At 42.0% G+C, this 22,992-nt stretch overlaps 1 protein-coding gene across 4 annotated transcripts in view; it reads left to right on the forward strand.

Moving 5' to 3' along the window:
- The first annotated feature begins 844 nt into the window (after window positions 1-844).
- GATAD2A (GATA zinc finger domain containing 2A) overlaps window positions 845-22,992 on the forward strand; it is a 55,359-nt gene continuing 33,211 nt past the window's right edge. Inside the window, exons 1-2 of one of the 4 annotated variants that reach the window (XM_026064798.1) lie at window positions 845-988; window positions 19,495-19,569. The gene's annotated coding sequence lies outside the window, so the exon portion shown is untranslated. The remainder of the gene's footprint in view (window positions 989-19,494; window positions 19,570-22,992) is intronic. The other 3 variants (XM_026064797.1, XM_026064796.1, XM_026064799.1) reach the window with 3 other exon arrangements.

Below are 22,992 nucleotides of genomic sequence, written 5' to 3' on the forward strand. Positions count from 1 at the left end.
GCCGGCCCCCCGGTCCTGCCACCCCCCCTAACCCTTTGCAATGCAGCGAGGGGATGCGCAGCTGCCGCCTCCCCGGTTTGGTGCGCGTGATGGGGTTATTGTCTGCGAGGGCTCAGCTCTGCGCCCTGCCCGGTGTCTCCCTGTGCTCGCACCCTGACTTCTCCATGTTTGCACGCTCCTTGGGCGTGCAAGCGGTGCGGGAAGGGCTTTGGGGCTGGGCCAAGCTGAGCCGTGCTTGCGGTAGCCCGTAAGAAGTTACGCTGTCCAGGCACATACGGGTGTTAAACTCCTGAGTATCCAAGCATTATTATTCCTATATTATTTGTGGAGAAACTGAGGCAGTGACTTGAAACTACTTGGCATTTGTTATTCGTTTTGAACATCCAAACAGGGCAAGCACGTAAGTTAGAATGCACATACTTACTTCTCTAGAACATCTGCTTACTTTTTTTTTTTTCTTTTAGACTCTTTGTGTCTTAGGTTTTGCTTTCACTTGTCTTTTTCTAGCTACCCCACGCTCTTCCATTTTTGTACTTTGTACTGTAAACTCCCGTTCCCCAAGACGGAGATTCCTAAGGCGATGAGTGCAGTGCTGACTGTCACAGAGGACTGATTTGCAGACATGGCACTAATTCTCATTCCCAGCTTCTTTTACAGGTGTCCAGCTTTCATGTTCCTCTCTTCCTTGTCTGTCTGTAAATGCAGCTGGAAGTAAGTAGAGGTAGCAGAGCTGCCTGTTAGAGACTGTTATACAGGAAGTGAAAAAAAGAAGAGGGGCCTTCGGGAATAAGTGACATGCCAGTAGGCTGGAAGCTGCCATACATCAGTAAGAGAAGAGAATGAAACCTTCTTTCTTTCTAGACAAACTATTGACCAGAGTTTCAAGTGAAAGGAAACATGGGTAGGAAGAAGCAGGAACATGAGAGACATGCAGTTAGAGAAGAGGACCAGATGGTAGCGGACCAGAAGCAGGAGACTGAAGAAGAAAGTAAGAAATAAAAGAGCACTTAGAAGTGATGAAAGGTATTGTTTTTCTGTGCAAGGAAACTGTGTAGTGGCCTCCTGGGTGCTGTGTTGTCATACACGTGAGGTCCATGGGCCTGGCTCTGTTAAGGAGTGGTCTGTCCCACAAAATCTTGGGAATGTACCTGCTGGGATCCCGTGGCAGTGATATCGCAGTGACACCTGCTGGTGTGGGACCGCACGGATACAGATAAGCCCTCGAGCTCTATAAGCGGGGATTGCACCGAGAGCTTTGTGGAGAAAACCTGCTTGTTGGAGAGAAGGCAGCGTTTAAACCCGAGTGCCTCCTCGCAGCTATTGCAGACTATGACACTTACGGAACTAAGTATTCCTGCACATCACGCTTCATTACTCGCTGTTTGCATAGCGTTCTGTGTGTCTGGATTGTGAAGCGTAAAACAAAAAGGGGGTGTTGTACGCTGAAGGCAGCAGGGCTTTAAGGTTAAGTGCCTCAAACAGGATCACAAAATAAGTTTCAGGATTGGGAAATGCTTTTTTTTTTTCTTTTTTCTTCCAACTACCAGGTATTGAAAATTGGGGAGGGCTGCATGGCTTGGTTAGCTTTTACAACCTGCATGTTGCATGCCCCTATACATGCTGGCTGTGGGTAAGCAATAGACTGATCTTTATCTCACTCTCACGTGGAAAAAGAATGAATGTGTTGCGGTTAGTGTGCTCTGATGGAATTGTGTATCAGCGTGAAGGGCCACGTTCTGTGTTTGAAGTAACAACTTAACCACCTTGCTGAGTTTCGCTGGCAGGAAAGAGTTGTATCTCTGTGATCACTTGGTAACTGCTGGTGAAGGGGGATGGAGACAGCTGAAAATATTTCTCCTTCCTTAGAGGCAGAAGCACAGAAGAGCAGCTAATACCATTCCTAGCAATGTTACGTAGTCCTCTCATGAGGTTACATCAATAGGTGATGATGCAACAGTGTTGGCATACCGTGCTGGGCCAGTATGCTAATATTGTAATTTAATGTAGCTGTATTATGACTTTCTTGTAGTAATTACAGGCCAGCAGTCATTTATGGAGCTGTTTAAAATTGTTGGTTTAAATTCAGACAGTCCTAATCTGTCATATAGTGTTTCTGAGACTTATGTAAGGCACGATGATGGATTTGGACTGCTTTTTCAGACAGACAGCTACATGTGTATATAACATTTGGTCCTTCTAGAGACCTCTCAGTATGGACTAAGATCTGAACTGGAATTATCCCTTTGCTGTCAAAGGCACTATAATTGTGGAAGGAACTCCTGGCTTACTGTCTTATGCTCTTACACTTCTATTTCTGGGTGTGCTCTTCGTTAGCCCTACTGATTTGTATAGGCTACAAGCATGCTTATTTTCTGACAGCAGTAGTGGTGCTATGCCCCTTTTTAGGAGGAGAAGGGGAAGATGGCAAAGATGCTTGGGATAAAATTAAAGAAAGTCAACTCCCAGCATCTTTTGGATAGTGCTGAAAAGCATCATTCAGGTGTGATGAGGCCATATTTGAGATCATCCTAGGTTTTTAGTTGTACCTCTTGAAATGGTATCGATGTTGTGAAGTCCCTGGCCAGCTGCCAAGCAACCGAAAGTCATGGTATCCCATATAAGAGATTTGGAAGGACAGAATTGACAAGGTGGCTGTAATGGTCAGCGAAGTTCAGGTTTTCTGCTTGGATAACGAGCACTCATTTTAGGTATAAGTTCTGAGTGGAAAAGGCTGTCTTGTGGAATATAAATTCGGAATGTTTTCACTCATGTTTTGGACCACAAACTTATAGATGTGATACATAGATATTATTCACTGATAGTAGTTGCTAAGGGTTATTATGAAATTAAAAATTCAGATCTTTGGGCATCAGAGCTTTTTTGTTTGTTTTTATTAATGCTTACGCACATACGAACTACAAGCTCTTTCTCAGGCTTAAGTTAGCAGGCTTGCTGCTTCTTACTGCAGTGCTTTGAGGGGAGAGTAATTATGTGGTTATTTTGCTCATGTTTCACAAAATACTGTGCCTCGGGTTCATGTAACTTGGGGGTAGAAAGTTGTGCGTTCTTACAGAGTTCATGTGTGTGCTAATCTACCTGTGCAGGTAGCGGCTTTTGTTCTTGAATATAGATACTGGCCATATAGTTCACCGAATAAAAAAGTTAGAAAGAAAGCATTTGGCTTGTGCGTTCCCCATCTGAACTAAAGTGTGGACGCTGAGCTTTCATTGCAAAGTAAAAGCAAAATGAACAGCGCTCATGAGCTGTTTCTTTAACTTGCTGCTATGGGGTTTTATTCCTCTTTGTAGAATGACCAGCAATTACAGAGCCCAGTTATAGGCACTTGCTGACTTCTAATTTATTTCCTTTTCAATAATAATCTAAGTAACGTAGAATAATCAACTGTGGTTTTTTGTTTGTTTGCTTGTTTTTCTCTCTCCGAATGTTCCTGGGGACTGTGGTATCCGAAAATATAGTAGACTTACTTTTAGACTTGGGAGGGTAACGTTTGCTTTTGTGTAACGCTATTCATGTTTGAGGTATCACAGAATACTGCCTGTAGGCCGATATGTGAAGTGTAATGTAGTTAGCACATCTCCTTGACTGAAAGAAATGGTAGATGAGCACTCCTTCCTCTTCGCCCATCACTACAAAAAAATACGCCCTGGGAGAAGAACAGACCATGGATGGACCAGAAACTGCCAGGACTGCCATTCCAGCATATTCTTCTTTGAAAGTCTGTTCTTGATCGTTCTGTCAGGCTGGCCCTGCTCTCCCTCTACTACAGATGTTGCTTGGTTTAGATTCGCGCTGTTAAAACTTACAGGCTAGGATTTGGCATTTTATATATAGATAATCTTAATTCTGCTTGTTTATGCACTCATATTATGATTGATTGGTTTAAAGACTCACTTGAGAACCTTTGTTTTGAGTTTTTTGGGTTTTTGGTTTTTTAAGGCACTTCTCCCCCCTCCCCTCACTTCTGTATTTCTGTGGCATCCCTTTCCATGGGGATAGGACAGCTGTTGAATATTTTGACCCCCATTCAGTTAGTAATTCCTGCTTTATTTCTAATGCACAACCCAGCACCTGGAATTTATGAACTTATTAATTTCTTTCCGATATTTTCTAGCCACTTAGCACCACTTAGTCTGAATGGCCTGCGTGCACCAGTGAACTTTGTTGTGAGATGAATCATATGTCCATTTTCAGGTGGAGAAACTGAGAGCTAATTGCCCGAAGGAAGCATTACAGGACAGTGACAGAACAAAGGTTAAGGTTTATTAATATGCAGTTTCCTATGTTGGCTTCTTGTTGTTCAGCACTTCTCCTCTTCCTTCCCCCCACCCTTTTCCAGACCGCAGACTGCTGAAGGTGCCGGCATTTCTAGCTTTCATTGTCCTTAATTGCGTTTTTTTGGTGTTTGACTTCTCGGTGCGTCAGGTCTTGGGAGTCTTCAGCGGGGCACCCAGTAAGCAGCTGGTGTTTACTTAGACGTTTGTGCGTGCGCACGTGTGCGCGCCTGTGCGGCTCGTTCAGCATCACCTCAGGAGACCGTGGCTACGGCAGGGGCCGAAAGGAATTCTCCCACATAGCTTTTGTATGTCTTAATTACAGGCTGCCTCCCTATTGTGCCGGAGTTTTTTAACCTGTTGCCCGCTACGCCTCTAACGCTTGCTCCTCTCTCGATTTCTTGAGCAAACGAGGCAGGAGAGCAGCGTCATGGCTCTCGCTTCGTGGGCGCAGCTTATTCTCTTCACGAGTGATGAAGAGGTCCTTTGGAAAAAAGAAATGATTAGTCCACTTGTGATACAAGGGCTTAACGCATGTATGCGGGACAAAATCAAGGTTTAACAAGAAAACTGCGTCCACCTCTATCTAACTTCTGATGCATTGACTCTTCTGCAAAAATGTTAGTGTGGTGTTGTATCCGCATGTTGAAATAAGGCGGAAAATGGAAAACCTTACTATGTGTAACTGTTCAAATCCTACCAATAATAAAGACAAAGAGGAAAGAAAAGGGCATTGGTACGCAAACGCTTCAGCATTGCAACCTGAGCTCAGGATAGCACTGCTTGGCAGTGTATCTGCGTAAAGCTGGTGCTCTTAGATCTAGTGCAGCTTGGGAGTATGGTAGCTGGATTCGGGCTATTCCTTCCTGTTACCGCATCTTGAAAAGCATGCTGCTCAGGACCAGCTCATGTCCTGTGTGCTGGGGCACCTTGTTCTCCCTTTTTTCCTTTGCTTTTCCTGAAGGACGAGTTTGTATTGCCTTGGACAAGTCCCTGAAACCTCTCCACGCATGGGTTACCCCATCTGCAAAATGGGTATAATGGTGTGTTACAAAGGAAGTACACAAAATGCGGCTTATAACAATTCCCTTTAGTCTTATTTTAATTATGGTCTTCCTTAGCTTATAACTCTGTGAAATGCCTTAACCTCACATCATGTCACTTTTCAAATGAGAATTACTGGTAGAAGAGAGGATGGATTTACCTCACCAACTGTGATGGTCAGTTTGTTATATTAGGAAATACAAATACTTAAATTTTACTCTGCTGGATCTTATTTTAACAGCCAGTCACACACACCAAAGGCCAGACAAATTTGGGTTAGGAGTATCACATGCTTAACATTGAGTTTGGCAAATCCCTAGATCAAGGGAAGCGATTATTTTTCCTCTGTCTCTTATATTCATTAATTCAAGACTTCATGTCTTGGTAGTTGATGTACTTTAGTCAGATGAATTTTTCGAGCTCCATAGAATTACGTTCTTCTGTACGTGCTGTCTAATTGATTGGTTGGGATAGATCGTCCCTTCTAGCCGGAAGGTTGAGCGTATAAATCTGTAGCATGGTTTTAACTAAGACTTCCGGAAGCTTGTGATCGAGTGTGTTTATTTTGTGTTTTATTTTTAAAAAGGCTCAATTTCAGGAGGCTGTTTCTCCTCCCACCAATGTCCTTTCTGAAAAAAAAGATCCAGATCGGCCTTCGGAAGCATGACGCAACTTCCTGGCAGGCCAGTGGATTTCGTGGGTTTCTGTGCTAGTCCTTTAAAGCAAGGTTGCTTGTCAGCCGCTCCCTTTGACTTCGGCTTTGTATATGAAACAAACATATACTGATCTAGACCTGGTGTCCTTTGCCGATTTAGGGTTCTTCTGAAGCCCGGTCAGGTGATGCTAGCATTAAGCAAAATATATTAAGTAATTCTGTGCCTGAAAAATGTTGAGAGTCTTGAAATACTCTGTGGGATTCAAGTAAGCCGATCTCATTTTGGTATCAAAGAACTATTTAAAATACACATCTTTGAGTTCATCTCAGTCTGTTCTGTTTGTATTCCTTCTTACTAAATTATGTTTCTGACTTTTTTTATTCTTATAGCAAGTTAAGCATTTCAGATTATATTCATTCTACTACCTCCGTTTCCTTTCCCTCTCTCTTCGCTTCCCCCCTTTTTCTTGCCCCAAAGAACAAACACAAATATCTGCATTTTCCAGAAGTAAAGCAGTTCTCGTCACTGTTTCCGGGTAACCTGCCAGGTAAGGTAGTTTGGGGACAGGATTTTGAGACTTGTCTCTTTAGGGAATCTGCAAGTTTGACATTCCAGATAATTTTGCATTAAAATAAAGCTCTACCTGAAAAGCTTTACTTCTGCCAAGTTTGGAAGAGGAGTCGGTCTCCAATTCCTTTGACAGTTATGGGGTGACTAATAATTAGCAAGGAAACCTCATTCAAGTTTACTGTGCCCGGTAGTGAACGCTGCTGCAGAATGAAAGGCATCAGTGTGCAACTGCTCCATCTTTTGGTTCTGGTGCCTTATGCATCGCTTTCTGATTTGGGTTTATTCCTGTGTAAACTCGAACCAAAACAAATTCAGACTGGTACCGGTCTCATTCTGCTTGGTCCTGGCAGCTGCGCGCTCGCGGGCTCGTGTCGCCCGGGCCGTATCGGGAAGCGGTCCGTGGCACTTGCAGTCACCCATGGCGATATGTGCTTTTTGTTGCTCTGGCCCCGACAGTGTGAATGGGAGCTGGAGGGATGGGAACAAAAACCCGAGGCCTGTAAAAGAGCACTCCCACAAGGCAGGAGATAAGCCCTGGCACGAGGTAAACACTATTCCTCCCCCTCCCCCCCACTTCCAGTATTTTCAGCTGAATATAAATGGATATTTAAAAAGTCAAATCAGACACCTGAAGAAATGTTTAAAATACCCAGTAACAAGTAAGGCTGTATATTTTCTTCTTTTTTGGAACCCCTCAAGTGAAAATCAATCATCGGTGTTTAACTGTATAAATAATGTGGAAAACTCTAGCAGGGGGTATAGAAATACATATTCTACCTTACCTCCCAGAAAAAGGTTCAGCTCTCTTTTATCATATTTACTAATTCTTTGACAGTAAATTTTGTTACTCAAAGTAAGTTAGCCATGAGAGTGGGTAATGACAACTTCTCCGAATGGTAGGTGGCACCTCAAATGAAAAGGTTCTGGTTTTTGTTTTGTTTTGAAGTTATGTTTGAGTGGGAGACCAGATGAAGAAGGCAGTGATAGGTTATGTAAGTAAGAATGAGCTATCTCTAGGCAGCCTACTTTTTCCCTCCTCTGTTAAATATCCAAAATAAACAAGAGGTTTAAGATGAGGGCTTCATATGTGAGAATGTCAGGTGCTGGAGTGGAAAGAAGAAAGGGGTATTTTGTAGCTTTCTGGGGGAAAAAATGAAGCTTTGATTACATTTTCAGTTAGTATTGAAATTGATTTGGATGGGATCTCTCTTGTTCACTTTGGGGTACAGACAGGTGGGTTTAGTACCTATCAGACTATACAAGCTAGCATTCAGGAAAACCATTTTTTTAATCCAGTAAAACACTTCTAATTGAGTGATGCTTGCTTAACTTGTTTATCCTTTCCTAACTCAGTCTACATACAGAGATTCTTGGGAGTGGTAGCTGCTTAAACTACATCCCAAGTGCGCTAGGCAGTTACCCTGTGGCTGAAAACGGTCAGTAGCAGTAGTTAAAGCAATACTGGAAATGCTCAGAATGTTGTTGGAACACGGTCCCCGGCAACCTCACGGAATGCCATCGAAAGCAGGGAGTCGTAACTGCGGCGGCGGCGGCAGCAAAGTCGCTTTTGTGACTGCTTTGGAGGGGAAGTATTGCTGAAGATCATCAGTAGTGAGTTTTTCTTAGTTTGATTTACGCTATATAATATTGAAGACTTTCCACATATTAAAATTAGTCAGAAAATTGCATCATTAGGTTTCGGGCTAATGCTTATTTACCTATTGCTGTAAGTAGGAACAACTTCCTTGCTGTAGTCTGTTAGTAATGACCAGTATGTTCATTTGCTGAACTAGCCATGTGATCGCTGGCTTTGAGATGCTTGCAAGAATTAGAGGAAGTAAACTGAAAGCATTCATATTTAATAGGATCTTAGAAAATCCTGTCTTCAAAAGAATTAGGTACTGCAATTGTGCGTGTGTCTCTAATGTTACAGTATGTACAAACACGTGAACCGCATATTCAGTTTCATATACGACATAAATCTACAATTTTCTGTTTTTCATTGTATAATAGTAAAATCGCCTATCTGCCAATGGCAGACACAGTATTCATGTGACACTGTAGGATGCTGTTGAGTATGGACTTTCAATTTTGTTTTCTGCTTTAGGAAAAAAAGAAAAAATCCTTACAGATATAGGCTGAGATAGATGTACTCTTTAAAAGCCAGTGTCTAGTCATTTCAGATGACAAAATCTTGCAAGTGTTGGAAGAACTTGGTATTTTAGGTGCTTGATAGTAAAACCTCTTGCCTTTGGTATCTTCTATACATGGAGTCTATACAGTAAAGGTTCCCTCAATCTGTTGCTTGAATCTGGGTTGTACTTGTGAACCGTTGAGGATGTTCTGTGGACCATACATGCAATAGGAAAAAGTGTACCTTTAGTGCCTTAGTTAACTCTATGAATGTGACATAGGTTCATGTCTTAAGCCTTTCTTAAATTCAGATTTACTTCTGTAGACATGGAGAAAAAGATGACATTCATAACAGCTTTTCTGTACCTATTCTTGAAAATAGATGATACTGTGAAGAGACTTCATTGGCTCGTAAGGCATAGCTTTTTCCGAAAGAGAAGGTAGGTGACATTCTGAATAAAACTTGAAGAATAATCCTGGCATAACTTTAAGTAGCTCAGCTCTAGAATAATCCAGGTTCTTATTTTCATTAAATTTATGCTCCGAGATAGTAGGTAGCACTTACAGTTAAGGACGACACTAAATTCATGTGTCTTGCAATTCACGAAAGGTTGCTTATGCACGGGGCTGTTACTGTTTGTGTGCTACCATGGCAGGTATGCTTCAAAAAGGTCAGACGGGAAGATCACCAAGAGAAGCTTGGTCGTACAGGTCGTAATGTATTTTGCAAATATCCTGTGTGGGAAGGTTGATGAATAGTCGAGAAAGAAACCACTTTAATCAGCATCTTAGAATAACAGGCGGAAAGCACAGTGTCTTTGGGGATGGTCTGGTGTATAGTACACGTGAATGCGTAAAGTGTTTTGTGGCTGGGAAAGCTGAAGGCTTTGGCCGGCTCTGAAGGAGGTAAACTTTTTGCTTGACATCTCCAAATGAATTTTTCAGGGCTGAGCGTGCGTTTCTCTATGCTACAGGAAAGCTGGCATCCGGGAGCCACCATTCACTTTCAAACCTGTTGCATGTAATCTTTATTCCATTAGTAGGTGCTGAAGGCATTTAAGATTCTTCTGCTTTTTCTCCTTCCTTTAGCAAAGCTATCCATAGAAAGATGTATTAATTTCTTTTGTTGGACCCCAATTTTTTTTATTTTTTTTATTTTTTAAACCTGAAGGTAATGGCTAAGCAAGCAGCCAGGACTTTAGTTGACAGAAAAGAGCAAAAGCGCATGAACCCTCTCCGTTACAGTGCTGCCTGGTGAGCTTACAGCAGGGTATATTTCTGTGAGGTGCCTGAGATTTGTGATGGTGAAGGCCATAGAAGCAATTAAATAAGGCTCAGTTTAATAGTGCACGTGTTAACGAACCCTTAGGACTTTTAACTACACAAACTTCATAAGAATATCTCCTTCCCAAAATGCCATTCGTTATAATTGTGACACCTCTGGTTGCTTTCTACCCAGGATGCTCTTACGTTTTCATAGATGTTGTCTTACATGAAAAGCTTAGGTAATTGAGAGTCTGAATTTCATGTTACTCATCTTTTAAATCTGTTTACTTTCTGCTTGTTCTGGGTCAAGGGACCCTGGCAGGTTTGTTACTAGTGGTTAGGCTTGCTCGAGATAAAATCCATACCCTCCCCCGCCCCGATCCGGCGGGTGACAATGACACCTTTGTTCCTTTTGCCTTCTAACTGCAGGACCAAGGGCTAAACATCTTGACCTGCAACCTCCCTTGCTTTTAATATAGAAACGGTTACGAGCAAGCGCGGCTCGTGATGTTCGGTGTGTAGAGCTCCCCTTTCGATCCCGGGTGGGGGGATGCACTGTGCATCCAGATCAAGTTCTGTGTTCTGAGGCCTCTGAATTAATGATGGTGGCTGTGCTCGGCTTCCCCTGTAAATAGGTGTGGCCCCTGGGTCCCTGCCAAGCTGCCGTTTCATTCCCTTATTTGGATTTCTGAGCAGTGTCAGCCTCTAAACACACMCTCAGTTATGTTTTTAAATAATACAGTTGGGGAAACTAAAATTGCTACTGCAAAATTATTAGCTTATGGGTTATTAATGTGCTCCTACTGCTGAGATTAAGAATGTGTGTCATTAGTGCAAGATGGCATCTTGAATTAAAAAAAAAAAAAAAAAAAAATCTTACTGCTGTGTTTCAAGTACCTGATGCTGAAGCCAGGTGGGCACAAACCGAATTATTCAGAAGGAGTCAAACGCTTCCTTCTGTTAAATGGAGAAAGAAGGCAAAACGTTGCATGTTTTAGTTGATGCCAGGTTGCCCAGTTAAAGTCACGGGCACTTTGGAAGCGCGAACTACCTGCAGAAYGCAGGCAAAGCCTCGCTGCAGCGGGGCGCCTTGCTGGAGGAGACGAAAGGAGGCCCCCAACAAACACGGCGAATACAGAGACACTTCATACTTGATGAAAGGAAGACGCATTTTTCCACCAGAGGTAGAAATAACAATTTACCACCTGCTTTTCTTCCCCCCACCCTAATGGGAGATACGGAGCTTTTCGCTTCTTTGCCTTGGAGTTGTCGGGTGCCCTGTGAAAGAGGTGATAAATTCACGCACAGCTCTCTTCCCATGTTTAATACTTGGCCAAACAGTTCTGCAAATGCATTTCCTAATGCTGCCTCCTACCTCTTCTGTCAAAATTATTAAATACTTCTGAAAATAGAAGATAGTAATTCAAGTTCTTGCAAAACGTGTTTATGCAATTATCCATAGAGACCTGCACTGTTGGGCTGATGAGATTATACTTTCGTTAACACCAGTTCATTGCAACTACTCAGTGTAGAGAATAGTTGGACAGGTCCAGTCACCTTGAATGAAAGGTGGAACTTGTCTATTCTGTAGTGTCAGAAGTCACAAAAGCAGCGTCATTGGCCTTACAAAATGGATATTTTACAGATAGGACCCATTCCTACACGCCCAGTAGTACTTGGCCCTGGGTGAGGATCAATATAGTTGTCTGTGAATATAGAATAACTGAACTGTGATACATACAAAAAAAAAGAACCTCCAAACCAAAAATCTTAAATCTATTTTTAGTTCTTGGTGTTCTCTCCTTTCGCTTAACAGTAGATACTATAGTTCCTCTTCTTAAAATAGACACTATTTTGTTCACATCTGCTGCTTAGTTATTGTCTCCAACATGCAGGGTGTTGTTGTTGTTACTGCAAGTCAGCCTCTTGCTAAGATTTTGATTTAATGACTTAAGTTACCCATACAGTAATTATGAAGATTCATTTGGATAGATGTGAAACAGATGCATAAAATTGTTTGGACCTAGACCTGGCTCTTTTGAAGATCCAGTGCCGCTTACTCAGTGGTTTCTTCATTTCTCTGACTTCCCATTCTCTTATTTGCTTAAAATAATAATGAAAAGAGATACTTCTGTAACTATATCACGGTTTAAAATACTAATTGTAACATTAACGATGCAAATATTTTCTTGCTATTACACAAGTCAGTACTTCCTTTAGTCAAGGACTTTCCTAATTCCTCGTCATACCTCTTTGTTCCTTTGAGTGAGAACATAAAATTGCTGAGCTGCTTCTATACAAGGGAATACACCTGTCAAAACCAGAGCAAATTAGCCAAATAGTTCAAACAAAATTGGTTTACCCAAAGAGAGTTGTGTTAAGGTTAACTTCATCTAAAAATACCAGCTTTTGTTACTCATTTTATAACATTTTCCTTCATTTTATGAAACTTAACCACTCTAAGACACTTTTCTCTGGACTTTTGGGGAAATTGCTTTTTCATAGGTTTGGGGAAGCTACGTGTCCCCCGTCCCCCTCCCATTTCAAGACATATATTGTATTATGAGTGAAAAGCAAGCTGCATGCTTGCCTCTGCTAGAGCCCGTAGTGGTGCAACCCTAGACAATCATGGGTGTTTCTATTCATGAGTAGCCAACCAAATCGTGATCTGGGTATTTTGAGCCTGCCTGATCTTCTGAATCAACCTGCAAAGAAACGCACTCCATTTTGTGCTGACTTAGGACTCCGCACAGCGTTAGTCAGTGTTGCGTTTTTCCATGTAGCATCTGTAAATTGTTGCATTTGCTGTGTACGCTTCAGCTTTGCAAACTGCTGAGCAGGACAGTAGTAATTGGGTATTCCAGGCTCTGGTTACAGAAAGCCAGATTTGCAAGGTCTTGAGTAGCAAGCTTCCAGGAAGAAAAAAATTCCAGTTAGTGATGTTTGTTTTTTGTTTTTTGTTTTTTTTTTCCCCCCCAACTGCACTACTGGAAACCTCTTTATCTTTGAATCTTTCAGGTATCTGCACTTGACTGCATTCTGGGTAATCTCAGTAAAAGCTAGGTAGATTGATTAAAACGGTTGCTTGTTTGGAGAGGGAGGAAGGAGTTTGATAATGTAATTACCACTGAGATATTCCAGACTACAAATAGGAGAAATCAAAATGCATTTGCACTTTGGTCTCAAAACAACGATGTTTCGATTTCAACAGATTAGATTATACCAGTGATTTTAAAAGGCTCAGCTTGRATTTTCTGGAGGAAACATATTCTGTGACTTCAGAATTTCCTGTACGGGAGTATGCGAGTAGTAGGATTTGAGAGGACATAACAGAGCTGAACTCCAGCTCTGGTAAGTTAAAGATGTGTACGGAGCGCTTTGCAGATAGCGTAATTAGTAGATAGTAGCCGATACTCTTTCCCAGATCCAAAGTAAAGACAGCGTTTCTCCTTGAAGGCCTATGTGCATTTCCACATGATTTGGCAGCCCTTGTCGCTTGGCATCCAATAGAGAGTAAATGCTGGAAAATAAGCATTCTCCAAAGAATGAATATGCTGAGGTGACATGCTTGAGAAGCAGCTSTTGCCAGTAAATAATCTTTCTATATCCGAATTTCTGCTGTTGTCTCAAATGATTCCCTAGCCTACTGGCAAAGCATATGATCCCCCTGCTACGGGTTGGCTTAAATAAAGGGTTGATATTGGTTTTCCTGCCCCTCAAACACATCCGTTGACCTGAAGGCTGGAAGCATGAATACTATGGATGACTTGGCGCGGGAGGTGTGTGTTACCTCTGGTGCAAGGACTCCGGAGTCAGTGGTGAGGCTCTTACTTTGTAAAAGGTTTTATTTGGAATCTGACTTGTATACAATAAACCGGTAGCGGTAGTATCAATGTGTGTCTGAAAGGAGCTTTYTTCCTTCCTAAAGCTACAAGGTGGGGCGCGTCAGTGCGGGGCGGCGAAAGCTGAATCCTGTGCGTGCAGGATGTTTCAGATGCTTTGGGCACGTGGAAGAAGCTAGAAAGCAATTTTTTGAATATTTGGTGTACTACCAACATATGTCAGGTACAGAATGGATCGGGACATCCGTAAAAAGCTAGAGGAGCGCCCTTCCATGCCGTGATGATCACCTACACTGTATTAACGCATGCACCGTATCTATCCCTTCCCTCTAATGATTCTTCCTAGTATTCTGTTAATGGAGGTGGGGGGAATCTGTATTTCTGGAGCATAGAAAAATGTTTTCAAGTGATATTTTTCTATATTGCATGTGCTTGAAAAGCCAATTTGATACTCTTGTAAGAGCTTTGAGGCCTGTACTTTGCTCCTGTATTTTTGCTCCTGTACTCAAAAATGCTCATGGAAGTAAGGCCTGAACAAATGTGTCGGAAGCTAGCCCCTTGTGTGTCAATATTTAAATTGAAATGTGACTCCTTTTTCTGCTGACCAATTCACTCAGCCTTCCAAAAAGTACAGAAGTTTTCTTATCTCAGTTGTTGGAGGAGGTAGGTACAGCAGTAATCCCAAACTATGGTACCTGTGTCAGAGTTTCCATGCCAGGAAACTTGTAGAGTCCATAGCCTGTTGTGTTCTGAAAATATTATATTTTTAAAACCTTGTTTTGCATGTAAAATCTTTTTTTACTTTACCGGATCATATTTTTTTTTAGATAGTGTTGATAGGTTTCGATAATGTTCCTAAAAATGTGGTCCCTAGTGTTCTGATCTATGATTTTCTTTTTTTCTATATAATGGTTATGAAACTTCATTAAGTGACAAAGTAGGCTCTAAAAAAAAAAAAAAAAATAGATCTGATTTCTGTTCCGCCAGTGAGATCTGGTGAGTTGGAAGAAGGTAATGTTCCATCCAGTGCCTGTTTAATTTCTTGAATATTTTGCTTATTATGCTTTTAAAAACTTGATTTTTTCAGAATGAGAACCGAGATTCCCTTTAAATGAGATGTTAAACCTTTGAAAGCGATTCTAAAGCAACAAGGTGTCTGTCTTAATTGAACAGCGAGTAGCGTTGCGCTGCCGCCTTCCCCCTCCTCACCCCTTAGGTTTAGCACAGCAGTGCTTATGGGGCTGAATAAGTGCAGTTTACTTGCCGTCTTCCGGAGGGTTTGGGGTAGGTGGTCAGGAGGTTATGAAATTGAAGAAGTGTTGTACTGTTTAACTTGGAAGGCTAACCTTAAAAACAGCGGCTAGAGACTTAATTTTCCTAAACTGCTGAGGAGCCGATCCGGGACCTGCGGGCACGGCGGTGTCCGCGCTGCAGGGCTGCCTGCTCCGTCTGCCTTCAGCACTCCCGGCGAACGGCAGCGTTAAACCGAAGCGTGCTGATAAATGCAACTCGCTTGTCGAACCCTGCGCCAGTATTCTTCTGTAGTGACTCTTTCTCTAATAGAAGTAGTGTTAAAACCTACTAGCTGCTGTTTAGAGTTTCACTTCCGAGTATTAACTGTTTAATTGCCTGCCTCTTCCTATGAGATTCCCCGAGTAGATGCTTTAAAAAAATAACCCTTTTGAGAATCCTCTTACGAACCTTTTAACCTTTTTTTCCCCCTCAGTGATGTTTGCTGTGAATCTGAACTTCCCGTCCCACGGATGTGGGAATAGGAGGGAGGCGAGCGGCGGAGCGAGCTTAGYGTTTCGCTCAGGACCACGGAGGGAACTTGCGCGAGAGCCAGGGCTGGATCTCGCCCCGCGGCACCGGTTGCCTCCCCGGACGCTTCTTTGCCAACCCTCTGTTGGATTTCGGTGGAAACTTCCGCACGCCGAATGCGGGTCGGCGCCGTAGCCGTGGCCCCGGTCCCTCGCAGTGAACATGGTGCAGCAGTGAAGCGGTTAAACTGCTGTTCTAGTGTCCTCGCAAGATGAAAACTATTTTAGTCCCATGACACTAGCACTATGGGAGTTTAATGCTACAGTTCATTAAAAATGGAGGCTGGCTAGAACCTCAGCAAAATGATTTGGTAACTTAGGCTTTGCACGTTCGCAGCAAATCGGAAGGAATGATTTTTTACCTATGTTGAGCTTGTTCGAAATCCTGAAAAATTCTGACGTGAAGTTGCTGCCGAGCCAGTTCGAGTTTAACTGTATTCCTGTCTATCGGGGCAGACTTCGAAAAATGCAGGTTGTCTCGGGGCCAGAGAGATACCTTGTGTTTCCTCCTCCGGAGAAAACCGAGCGGTTTCACGCGGGGATGAGGGGAGGCTGCCCRGCGTGCAGCGGGGATCCAGCGCGGAGCCGAAGCCTGGGTGATCCTCCCCCCTCTGCCTGGTACTTTTATTAGGGCAATTCAGCAATATCTTTGCACGAGGCAGAATAAATCCCTTTTTTTTTTCCTGCCGTGTTACAACTTGTGGCTTCCTGCTCGTTGCAGTAGTGTCATAACTACCAGTTAATAGGGTTGTGTAGTAGTTCTTGTTAATAGTCGGGTCTGTTATGCGTATTACTTTTTGTAGGCTTTTAATGGTAAAGAAGTGTTTGTTCRTGTCTGAGCCAGGTGCTTGAGAAGCAGCATGGAAACACTGCAGTATTTTTAGGTGTCTTGTTTTCCGTCGCTTTTGCAGCTCCTTTGAATCCTTGTGAAGGCCTTGAAGTAGCGGTAGCAATGGTTTACAATTGGCTACTAATTAGCAAGGCATTGGGCTAATAGGATGAGCTATAATTAGTAAGGCCTACCCTCTAGATGGCTAATCAGGGCCCAGAGCACAGTTGCGTGTCCATATATTAAGTTTCTATATCTGCACTTTCGTAGCAACTTGTTTAACCTATTGGAACCTTTTAGGTTACTTAAAATAGTCAAACAGACAGGATGTACCGGGCACAATCTTACGGCTTTTGGAACAAGATGACCTCTGAGCTCGTTAGCCTATTGACCAAGTAAACGCCAACGGTTTGATCTGCAGAYGGGACACGTTAGGAGAAGCGTGATACTTCAGCAGCGCTTTTCCTGTGCTCAGAGAGGAGGACTAGACGTTGCTGAGCAGTTGTCCTGCCTTCTGGACAAAAGAAAATAGTTCTGAAACTTTTTGAGGAGGGAAATGACTCAGAATTCTTGGTGGCTTAGCAGAAATAAGAGGCCAAGCTTCCAAGGAGTTGTCTTGGCAGCCAGAGCGCATCAATTACTGTGCTCCACCTACAGTCCAGCCGTGGTGAGTCTGCCCCAAAAGCTGATACCAGTTTCGTGTCCATGTGCACAGTGCTGTGGAATACTTGCAGCTAAAATTATGGTTATCTTAGCATTCGCTTTGTGCTATATAAAAGCAGGCTGTGTGATAAGCGGGGGAGGAGRTTGACCAAGTTTGTGCTGCTGACGCAGGTAATTGCCGATTCAGTAGTATGGCAAAAGTAGTTGATTTTTTTTACTGTGTTTTCTAACTGCCCGTGAACACTCACTGGCAGGTTCTTCCCTCAGTGTTTTCATAGAGGGGGAAAAAGGAATGTTTGAATCTCAAATGTTGTATGTGCAGGATTACAAAATAATTTTTGTAAAGCAAAAACAAGCGTGGGCAAACAGAAGTTGTTCTGGAGCCCATGCTCTGTATTACGGATTTTTCTTCTGCATCCTGCCCTTACCCACCTCCTCCTTTCCCTTCAAAACAACAAGCAAAAGGGAGTGGGATCCTGTGGCAGAACAATAAAACCAAAGAATCTTCCTGTTTTGTTTTCTATTAATTTAGAGATAACTGATATTGTCTTCACCTCTGGGTATTTTCTTCCGGCCTGAGTCAAGCCCTGCTAACATCAGCCCTTTAACTGCAGGAGAAGTGAGCCACCCTAACGGAGCATGTTCCTGTGTTTATCTGCTTCTCTGCGCTCTCCTATAGGAAAACACTTCCCTAAGAAGTCATCCCCCCCCCCCCCCCCCCCCCCCCCCCCCCCCGGCTTGATGCGTGACTTCATGGAAACTTCCACTGAGAACTGTGGTGTGTTCTCGGATGTGACCAGTAACGTGGGGACAGTTAATTTCCTCCACGTTATGGAGCGTGCGTGGTGGTGGTATCCCACCAAAACCTGCAGCCATTTCTAGCCAGTATTTTCAGGTTGGCTTTAAGACTTGCTCTGATGTCCTTTAAGTAAAGACACGAAATTGTCACCGTATAAGCTGAACGGAGCTACATGTATGAGCATGCACGTGACTGCGGTGCCAGTTCCAAAGCCAACTCTCTTCGCTTGCGTCTCTGAACGTTATTGCTACTGATGAACTAGAAATTAAGATCTAGGTTACTTCCACAGAGTAACTTCTCGGTGTGAGGCTGTTAGCTATGTGATACTGCAGAGCGAAAATTAAGAGTAAGACTTGCTGGCGTGCATGCGTTGGGCAGGAGGGGCAGCGAGGAAAGCAGCCTAAGAACAGGCTCTCTCATCGGGCAACAGGGAAGACCTTGAGCTGGATAGCTAAGTACAAAGACTTCTCAATTTGATTTTTGTCCTCAAGAAATTGTTCAAGCTACAAGTCTTTTTTGGCCATTATCAGTTTCATGCCATTAAGCCCTAGTAGACTAAACTGCCCGAGTCTAGCTTGCTGGACAAATACTGCCTTGTTTGCTGCATCTCGCTAGCTTGTCTCCGCTATTAAAATGCTGCTGCAGTGGGTCTGCTGGTTTGCTGGACACAATAAAAGCTGAAAGCAGCTGAAAACCTTTGTGAAGCAAGACATTTATTTTTATTAGTGTTTGTCTTTAAAACAGCATGCTTTTCTAGCTAGTGTCACAATCAATCTGAGGAGGAGTGACCAGGTTTCTTTTTAAAGATGCGTCTTCAATTAGTGTTCTACATGCACATATGACCCTATACTGCTTTTGTCCTGCTAAGTAAAATGGGGAGGTTGGACAGTGACTGTTTCAAGACTTGCCTAGAGCAAGCTCCTGCGGTACTAGCCGTTATAATGATAAATGCAGGTGTCGGTCTCTTCTACCTCAAGGGAAATGATCAGTTACAAATTGGAATATTGGTTCCAGCAGGTGTTTGGATCAAACAATGGCTAATCAAAAAGCAGCTGGATTCTTCCTAAAATGTTAATGTAAGATGCAAAAAATAAAGCAATATGGAGTAAGAAATACGGTAACTTTCAAATATTTTTGTGAGTGCTTTTGTTTTTTAATCTAAAAGCATTTGAACACAGGCCTAATCTGTCATTCCTTTCCAAATAATAGGATGTGGTCTTGTGATCTTTCAAACAGGTAGCTAAATTTAAGGATTACTGTCCCATGCGTGAGCATTTTTCAGATGAAGATGTCAAGAATTCCCATATCAGAGCAGTTAGTGTGGATTTTTTCCCCAACATTAACATTCTTGGTATTTGATTGCTCTCTCTCCACTTGGATACAAGCTGGCAATGGATAACTCTACTACTTCTCTTGCAAGCTTGCAAAAGTGAAATTTGAATGATTACTTGAATAATATTTTTCATAAGGAAAAAAAAAATCTAATGCATTTGGTGTCATTTTCTATTTTTGGTGGGGCTGTTGTCAATCTCACCTGCATTCCACCCAAAGCATACTGAAGTACTTGTCTTTCCCCTCAGGATCTTTGTTGCAATCACTTTCAGCCACCAGGACTGGACCGGATTCCACTTGGAACCCATGAACTTCACTGACAGGTAGGAGTTCTTAATAGATAAGTGTCTGACATAGTAATCTCTAATGTGGCATAGACATTTTCAACCCCATCACAGATTTGTTAATAAAAAGTGGGAGGCGGGGTAGGAGAGGTGGAATCATCTTGCTGTTTTTGCACCTCTGCTCCTGTCTTGCACAGGATGATGAGGAAGGTCTGTAGTAGAGCTCAGAGACTGAACTTGAATCTGTATTCAGTTCCTGTGTCTTAATCAAAAGTCGCCTTTCACTTAGCAGTTAATCAACACTCCAAAGTAGGTAAATCTCCCTAGCTTACAAATGGACAAACAGAGAAGTTTCACTTCCTTTTAACCAGGCATTTGCAACAGCTGCACAGTATTTTCAGTCTTGAATAAGATGAGAAGTACAAAGAAAGTGCACAAAAATTCTTCCCTTGAGAATTCTATATATTTTGATCATTTGCACAATTCCCAAAAGAAAAATTGTGAATGAAAATGAAATTTCAGCAGATACTTTTTTAGCTCTGACAATGATATAGTTGTGCAGCTACAAGTAATACAGTGGAAAACAGTCTTGATCAGCTATGGTGTGTGTAGTGATACTCGCCTACCTCACTGTAGAATCAAATGAAGAATATTTTTAATGGAAGCTTAAGGGTTTATCCAACAATTGTTCTCCAAAATATGTGTTGCCAAGGCTCAGGTGATCTAGTTTAAGGATTTCTGGTCTTCACTTTTCTTTCAATCTCCATTTTTCTGGTGTAAATATTGACGTGTCTGCTCATAATTTTACAAATTTGATTTACTGTGATTTACCAGCGTCAACTTTAGAACTAATGTTGTGGTGCAAGCCTTAAGTACTGCTGCTTTTTTGGTATGGCTATTTCTTACATAAGTTCCCAAATCTGTGCAAAGCAGTGCTTTGGAGTTTGGAGGGGAAGGATGATCTTGGGGGGTGCAACTTCCAAAGTTTAAATGTGCAGTGATTTTTTATTTTTTGGGGGGGGAGGGGGCATCTTTCATGAGACCAAAAGATTAAATGGACTTGTAAAAAAACAAACAAACAAAACTACAACAACAACAAAAACCTTGCTAATGGAATGAGTCAGAGATGAAGGAACGGGAATAACAGAGAATAGTTGTACCACACTTAGACATCTTGAACACACTCATGGAAGTTTCTTGATCTGCTTTCTTGTTCAGTGAGTTATCACCATAAAGTACTTGAAAAATATAGCTCTGGGAAGTTGTAGGCATGTGTATAAATACTATCTTATTTTTCCAATTCAACTTTTTATCCAAATGCTATGGACCTTAATCGAAACTGGTATTTAAACTGATATTCAACACTTGAGGAATCTCTGTGATTTTTTTGGTGATACAAAGCCCAGACATAAGTCATTAGCAGACTTCCTGCCCGGTAGTTTCTACACAAAAATAGATCCATAAAACTGGGGGGAGAATTCAGGTCAAACAAATTCCTCATTTAGTGGCTGTAAGTAGTACCCTCTACATACAGCTCTTTAAATCCAAAGAAGTGGACCTTAGAGTTAATACCATTTTAAAGTTTTTACACGAATTAGGGTGTTAGTTGATAAATAAGAAAATTGCTTGGTTGTTCAGAATCTTTCTTTGGGTACCCTGTACTTTGTATCTACTTACACTAATTCGCTCGATGAACTTTCTGAGGCTGTAAAGAATATATATGTGTATGAATATGAATCCTAAGTATGGTACTTCTTGTAGGGAAGTGATGCTAAATGCAGTTCGGATAGCCCGTGTGCGCAGAAAGCCGGCCTTCTCTTACGCTTTTTAAAATACAGAAAAAGAAGGAATCGCCTGTATTACAATATACACAGCATGTGGTGCTAGAAAAGCTGATTGTTGTTGTGACTGAGTATCTGAAGATGTTAATTTTGCTGTTCTTGCACTAAAATAAATGAACCAACCTAGATCCCTTTTCTCATAAGAAGCAAACGTTTAATGGGAGGAGGGGGGAAGGATGTGATTGCAGTCTGCAATGCTGCTGTTCAAATCTGCCCATATCAAATAGAAGTTTAAATAAAATTGCAGTGATTTGTAAGTGAAAGGTTTTATTTTTGAGTCAAACACTGGACAAACAGGTTTTAATCGCTAGTTAATGTCTCTGAAGGTTGATGGGGCTGGAGAATCCATACCTTAGGAAAGGTCACAACCTGTAGTGCTAGGCTGAAGTCAGGCCATGTGCTTCTGGTAACAGCTGCTCTCCTTTCCCACTTCTCTCGATTAAAAAAAGTCCCTTTACTGTGAGCTACTAAATGATGAAGAGTTTAGCTTAAATAAGTGTAAAGATGGTGACCTTATTAAAAGGTTGCTTTTTTGCCCTTTTTTTTTTTAATTAAATTATTTTGACTTTATTATTCCTCTTTAGCTGCCTCTTACGTGAGGTTGGTAGAATTCCCCTGGCCAGCTCAGAGGTGACAAAAACTAACTCCATAGCGAACTGTCTAGTTCAATCCTGAAAACTGTAGTTATGAATCACTATAACAGAACATTAAAAAAACCTGATGTCACTTTGCAGGGCAAACTGAGGAATGTGCATCGTCATGGCAGAACTGGGAAGTGGGTTTTTTGTTTTGTTTTTGTTTTTGAAATTTTAGGCTGGATATGCTGATGAGAGAATAGCAACACTAGTAAAAGATGTTTAGAGAAAAACCTGTTATTTTTGTGCAAGTTAAAAAAAAAAAAAAACTTTTTAATAATTCTTACTCTAAGATCACCTTGACATTGAACACTTCTGAAGTCATTACAAAATCATAGAAAATTTGTAGACTGTTTTTTGCATTTAATAGCTGGTTTACATTTACACGGCTACATGTTAAATATAATCTGTGTGGCACATAGAGTTTTCTGTTAAGAACTGTGAATTCTTTTCGCGATATGCAGACCGCTTATATAGCAATTAGACCATAGGCTGCTTTAGGGAATGGAGCTGAACTTTGTCGTAATAGTGATTTTTTTTGAGACGAGCTCGTACCAGTATTGCGGAGAGCGGTACGGTGACTCTCTTAATGCAGTGGGACTTCAGCTACCAAAGTCTCATTTCTGCCCAGATACAGAACTTAAGGTTTGTGGTGTTCTGAGCTTGACCTGAAGATGTTTCCACAAATGTTTGTCTGTCGATTTTTAGTAAATGTTTGGGCGAACTGAGGCTGAATTGCTTCCTAGCGCACTAATGACTGCGAGCAGTTGCATTGTGGGCACAGTGTTTATGTTAAAGCTGCCTCCTGTTGCCTGGCCACTCGGATGAGAAATAAAAGCAGCTTCTGCAAGATGCACACCAAGGTATAGAGTGACTTGCTGCAGGTCCTTGCCTCAAAAGCTAAGCAGCAGGAGTAGTCGTGGGGTGTTGTTGCTGTTTTTAGGGCAGACTAGTGCTCCGAGACCCCAAATCTTCAGTGTTTTCCT

Source organism: Apteryx rowi, unplaced genomic scaffold (genome assembly GCF_003343035.1).
Source record: "Apteryx rowi isolate R43461 unplaced genomic scaffold, aptRow1 scaffold_220, whole genome shotgun sequence".
NCBI lineage: Eukaryota > Metazoa > Chordata > Aves > Apterygiformes > Apterygidae > Apteryx > Apteryx rowi.